Source organism: Schistocerca nitens, chromosome 2, assembly GCF_023898315.1.
Source record: "Schistocerca nitens isolate TAMUIC-IGC-003100 chromosome 2, iqSchNite1.1, whole genome shotgun sequence".
NCBI classification, from domain to species: domain Eukaryota; kingdom Metazoa; phylum Arthropoda; class Insecta; order Orthoptera; family Acrididae; genus Schistocerca; species Schistocerca nitens.
Genome location: NC_064615.1, coordinates 864,627,873 through 864,634,826, shown reverse-complemented (window position 1 = coordinate 864,634,826; position 6,954 = coordinate 864,627,873).

The following is a 6,954-nucleotide window of genomic DNA, read 5'->3' as shown; positions in this document are numbered from 1 at the left end:
TTTTCAGCTGAGAAATCATACATGGAAAGACGAAGTGTAATATTCACAGTGACTGGCTCTAGTTTTAATATTAATTGTAGTGAGAAATCCATAAAATTCTAGCAATCGCTAATGGCAAGTAGTGCGTTTCACATCGAATGATCGTATGCTGATTGCAAGTCGGCATAAACTCGTCAAAATAGGAAGCCGATTGTCAAGGATAAACTGATATGAAAGAACATTTTAATATAAATATATATAATTGTCTCGAAAGATAGTTCAACCACGACAGCATGAATGGTAAATTCATTCAACAAATGTACTCAAACCGTACACCTTCGAGATACATCTTACCACAAGCAGACCAGCGCTCCACTAGACTGTAATATAAGATCCTTCGCCGCGTTCGGCCGAACTCCAAAATGCTTCTTCCAAGTCGTAGCCCAGAATGCCGCAAGGCTGGCTGCAACCCGCTGGTCAGCTCAGCTGGAACTGAAAGACTACTTCCGGAAAATCTTACACACTACAGAATTCTATGTTTGCTGAAGACCTGCGTTAACTACTCGTAATACACGAAGTAATTTAATAGCGAAAGCTGCAGATTAAATAGTAAAAGTTGCTATTGTTAACAATGAACTTTCAAACTACATGCTCTTATTGTTTCGTAGCATTTGTCAGTTAGTGTTCACGGTGTGTTACGTGCTTGCTGTTACTGACATTTGTGTTATAGGCTTTAGGCGGTGGACCAAGCCATAATTCTCTGCCTAACGTTTCACCATCCAGTGCTGGAAACATAATTAGAGGGTTTAATGACTCAGACAGGAGTTATCGAGACAAACTCAGCAAGCCAAACTATTTATATATACCCACGCATGGTCGGTTCGTGGCATCATCAGACCGCTTCCTGAAATCGCAGTCACGCTGACGTACGCTATGGAGCTTGTAGTGGGGAAGAGTTGCTTGGTGCCGTTTGTTGTATGTAGTGAGGCCTACACACTGTCTAATTTCAACCCTAGTTCTTTTCGTTTGAAATTGGTTTGGTGATTTTGTATTTTTTTGGTCCCTATGTGCATCCTAGAGTAGTAATTATCAGATTTTGCTAAAACCTCAATTACATAAAAACGAATTTGATTTCCCGGTCCCAGAGCATGATCTACAGTTTTATCCGTTGTGCCCAGGCGACAGTTGTTCTTGTGTTCCTTAAGGCGGGTGTTAATGCTTGTTTTTGTAGTTCCTACATATACTAGGTGGCAAGTGCATCGGATTTTATATACTTCTGCTGTGGCAAGCGGCGGGCTTAGGTCCTTTGAAGTGTTCATATATTCGCGCACCTTTTTTGTTAGTTTAAACACTGTATCGATACCGAATTTTCTGAGTACTTCGCTGATGCTATCCGTGACAGTTTTTACAAATGAATGGAAAACTTTCCGATTTGTTGGATCTTTTTCATTAGAAACTCGAAGACTTTTTAAGATTTAGTGCCCTATTAATCTAACGAAATAGAACCAACTATAGGGAAACCTTTCCTTCCATTTGTCAAAACAGACACGTATCGCTTCGCGAAGTATTCAGAAAACATCATATCGATACTGTGTTTAAACCAAGAAGAAGCGTGTAAGGATATTTGACCTGCATAGGACCTACGGCCGCCTCTTTCCATAACAGGAGTGTATAAAATCCCTTCTACTTTTAGTTAGTGAGCTACATATTCATAGGTCATTTGAACGATTCTTTTTCGAAATAATGGGGAACGAATCAGTTTACGGGATGTGTAAACATGATTAGTGGGGTCAATGAACACATTATTGAGTCCTACTCACGGAACAACACTTAATTCACCAATGGAACAGAAGAGGTTGTCCTGGAGAAATGACTGCATTGTCAACCGTCAAACATTTTATGTTATTGGGAAAACGATAAAAAAATTTTGCTGCTGCATATTGAAATCCCTTCTCAGCCACTGACGGCTTCAATAAAGGGTAATACAGGTCATTTTTCCATCTGCTGTTGTATGTATGGACATCACTGTTGTTCTCAAATTGTGGGGGATTATTTGTGATGAATTTCATTAGCGAATACCGTCATATTGCGACGGAGCAGTTAAATGCCTATGTCCTTGTAGAAGTACCTACATGACATGCGTGGGTGAACACCACATATTATTCTTACTGCTTGCTTTGGTGCAATCTGAGTTACCCCAGAAAATTATTTCACAAGATATTACTGAGTGGAAATATGCAAAATGTCATGAACGTGATTCGTTTGTTTCCAGACTTGAGTTTTTCTAAGTGAGTAACTTAGAACTACAAAAAGAAGCATTAACCCCCTCCTTAATGAATACAAGAGTGATTGTCGCCTGACCAAGACGAATAAATCAATGGTAGCGGATCATGCACTAGGACTGGGAAACCACCAACTTCCTTTCTTTGACACTGTGGTTTTAGCAAGATCTCATAGTTACTACACTAGGATGTACAGAGAGGTTATAGAAATACAAAAGCATAAAACAATTTCGACACAAAAGAAGAAGGATTGAAATTAGACAAGTTTTGGGCCTTAAGTCTAATTAAAACAATCAGCGCCAACTCTTCCCCACTACAGGCTCCACAGCAATACGTCAGCGCGACTCTGCAACCATAGGCGGTGGTCTTACGATGTAACGAACTGACCGTTGCGTGGATACCCCATATGAACAGTTTGGCTTGCTGAGCTTGTTGCTAGGCGCAAATTGAGATGCGAATAGCGCGTGTGGCACGACGCAGCGCAGTGCGCTTTTTTCTGACTTAACAGTTTCGAATGGGACGGCGAAAATGGGGATGCAAAGCGATGGGGCGCGACACGCACATGCGCCAGGTCGCACGGCATTGAAGTTGCGGCACAGTTTCTCGCGCCGCACGCCACGCGAACACTACGGCAGGGGTGAGGTGGGGAGCAGTCCTCCCATATGCTGTCGTCGGCTCCGCACATATGGACAGTGAGTGCACTGGCCATCCGAAAATTATAGCCTTACTGTACAGTAATTTTATTGTCATTGAGTAGTGTTTCCTTTTTCGCCATATTCGATCTTTTTTCATTAACACACTAAATTTTTTGTTATTTATATCTTTGCAGTTTTCCTGCTTTGTTTCATTATTGGTTTTCTTTTGTCAAGAGCTATTAGCCACTGGGATTACAACTTTGGCCTTCACAATGTTTTCAGATCGCAAGATGGGACAGAAGATTCACCATGAGATTATTGAAACAGGAAGTAACAAAGTAAATAAAATCATATGATCAAGAAGCAAGGCAGCAAATTTTAAATATTACGCAGTGAAAGAAGGTTATTTACGTGCTGCCTACTATGCTGGCGTATCTGTACTATGTGTCACAAAAATTCGAAAAATAAGAATATCCGTAGATGTATCCCCTTTGTGCTCTTGCTAAAATGCGTCCAAGATAATAATGTGAAACCTGTACTTACTTGGGAATGGTTTGTCAATAAGGCGTTGGACCCTATTTGCCCGTAATACGACTGCCATTCTTCTCGGAATACTGGTATATAATGATTGTATAGTCTCCAGAGGGATGTTATGACATTTTTCAACCAGAACCACTTCCAACTCCTGTAGTGACAAGGGAGGCGGACATCTGCTTCGGATTCTGCGCTCCAATACGCCCACAGGTGTTCAATAATGTCCAAATCTGGGGACTGTGCTGGCCAAGGAAGACGCTGCAGTTCAGTTGCATGTTCCTTGTGCCACAATTGTACTGTCCTGGCTATGTGAATGGGTACATTATCGTCTTGAAATACGACATCATTTGATTCATGAGGTGCACCTGATCACCTACAATGATCACATTATCGTTGGGTGTATCACGGCCTTTGAGGGTAATGATGGGACCAGCAGAATAGCATGATATGGCTGCCCACACCGGCACACTTCCAACTCCGAGCTTAACGTTGGAATCAGGCAGTCAGATTTGTACATTTCTTTCGGCGTTCTCCAGACATCAACCCGACCCGATGTTGGAAATAACGTAAACGTTGATTCGTCGGACCATATGACGTGTTTCCACTGATCATCCGTCCAGGATTTATGCTCTTGAAACCATGTTAGCGTTGGTTGTCGTCACTAATGGATTCGGTATAGCAGCTCGTCCTTGGATGTTCGCTTTATGGAGTTCTCGGCGGACGGTATCGATAGATACGGGGTCTCAAAGATGACTGTTGAGTTCTGCAGTCATTTTAGCTGCAGTAGTTTTGTGTTGTTTTGACACAATTCTTGTTAGCGTAATACGATGTCTGTCATTTAGTTTTGATTTGCGCCCACTATTACGTCCACACGATTATATCTTTCCACGTTTTGTGAAGGCTGTCATGACTGCTGAAACAGTTGCTCTTGAAACATTCAATAAGTTGGCTGTCTTGTTACTGATGCTCCAGCTAATCGGGCCCCCACAATTTGCCCTCTTTGAAACTGCGTTAGGTCTTTCATTGCACATCGACCTCGGCCACTGAATGCAAAGACGAAGTGTGCACTACTCGTAAACAACTTCCACTGATGCCTAGTCCGTACTGAACATGCACAGTCCAGCGCGGCACGTGCCTTACTTGAGTTGTTGACTGTCAAACACAACCATCCCATTACTATAACCGTTGATATTATTTTGCCTATCTCCTATATATAAGGTAATCAGCGTCTGGCATGGCAGCGCCTGAAGGGCACACTAGCCATCATTTTCATTTTGCTCAGATGAAAGCCGGCCTGTGTGGCCGAGCGGTTCTAGGCGCTACAGTCTGGAACCGCGCGACCGCTACGGTCGCAGGTTCGAATCCTGCCTCGGGCATGGATGTGTGTGATGTCCTTAGGTTAGTTAGGTTTAAGTAGTTCTAAGTTCTAGGGGACTGACGACCTTAGAAGTTAAGTCCCATAGTGCTCAGAGCCATTTTTTTTGCTCAGATGAAAAACACGAAGAAAATCCTTGGGTATGTTCCCATCCCAGTCGTTTAGTATTAAAAATACGATGGGTGACGGAGATTCCACTAAAATTACAACAGAATAGGCAATTTGTTTTTGAGTGTATTGTTAATCTTTTCTCATTCGAAGAAGTATCATCATTTACGAGTAACTGCTAGATTTTTCTTGTTGACGGATTTAATAGAGCTTCCTCTGCCGAAACACAGTATAATTTGTACAAACTCGTCTTGCACCAGCTGTCGCGACAGAGTTCTCAAACAGAGCGTCTCGTTAAACTACAGATTGGCGGCCAGAGAGGCCAATACCTTATGGAAAAATCTCATTGTGTTGGTTTTCAGTAACATCAGAAATTTCATGTTTATTTTCATACTGGGAAGTTCTCTTTTCACTAGCTGTCGATGACTTTTAAATACTGGACTGGAAAAAAAACCTATGCCTTCTGCTACATCGCTGTAGATAAGAAAGTTCCGTGTGTTAACGATTTGGCAAAAGACTCTCCTCTTTGTGTGCTATCATCTGCCAAAATCTCGTTTCGATATCTCGACCGGTTTAGGACATATGAGGCACGTTATCAATATTTCATTCTCGTGCGCATGTGATCGGCAATGAACATACTATATACGATCCATTTTCTCGAGATCGGAGACAGATACAGAACTCCTCCCAAACGTAAAGAAAAATTCAATATGTTAGCTAAATTGCGCAGTGTCTTACTTAAAAAGGTATCTCAGAATAAGTATGACTGTTAGCGAGATGATGGCCACTTCGCCACGAAGGTGACGGATGACGCTACATGCAATGCAAAAATCAAATAATTTTATTGAATAGTTCCTGTAAAATCGTTTGAGAAAGATATGAGGATGGACGCGCTTTGATTCTGTCAGCGCAGTGCGCCGCCAAACGGCGCGTGCCCTCAGCGAGGGCGTGCCAAACGTGCGCGTCGCGCTGTTGTGTTACATCACACACGTGATAGACGCCACTCAACTTTCCCTTAGCCTTAAAGTCTGTATCTATTTTCTAAGTCGTTATTGCCTCTGATGATGTTTCCATCACTGGATGACGAAACATCAGACAGAGGATTACGCTTTGGACCAAGGCCTAATGCCCATAATATGAGGGTCACTCGAAAAGAAATGCACACAATTTTTTTAAAAATCGATCTTTTATTCTGCACGTTTGAAAGTATTACAGTGTGTAGATACATCCTTTAGGAACAATATTTTCATTTCTCCACATAATGTCCATCCCTCTCAAGTGCCTTACGCCATCTTGGAACCAGTGCCTCTATACCCGCACGGTAAAATTCTGGACCAACCTGTTGGAGCCACTGTTTGGCAGCGTGCACAAGGGAGTCATCATCTTCAAACCTTGTTCCACGAAGAGAGTCTCTCAGTTTCCCAGGGAAATGGTAGTCACACGGAGCCAGGTCAGGATTGTAAGGCGGGTGTTTCAGTGTTGTCTCCATCCGAGTTTTGTGATCCCTTCCATGGTTTTTTGACTGACATGTGGCCGTGCATTGTCAAAAAAATGGTTCAAGTGGCTCTGAGCACTATGGGACTTAACTTCTGAGGTCATCAGTCCCCTAGAACTTAGAACTAATTAAACCTAACTAACGTAAGGACATCACACACATCCAACCCCGATGCAGGATTCGAACCTGCGACCGTAGCGGTCGCGCAGTTCCAGACTGAAGCACCTAGAACCGCTCTGCTACTCCGGCCGGCCCGTGCATTGTCGTGTAACAGCAAAACATCCTGCTTTTGCCGATGTGGTCGAACACGACTCAGTCGAGCCTGAAGTTTCTTCAGTGTCGTCACATATGCATCAGAATTTATGGTCGCTCGACTTGGCATGATGTCCACAAGCAAGAGTCCTTCGGAATCGAAAATCACCGTTGCCATAACTTTTCCAGCAGAAGGTGTGGTTTTGAATTTTTTTTTTTTTCTTGGATGAATTTGCATGATGCCACTCCATTGATTGCCTCTTCGTCTCTGGTGAAAAATTATGCAGCCATGTT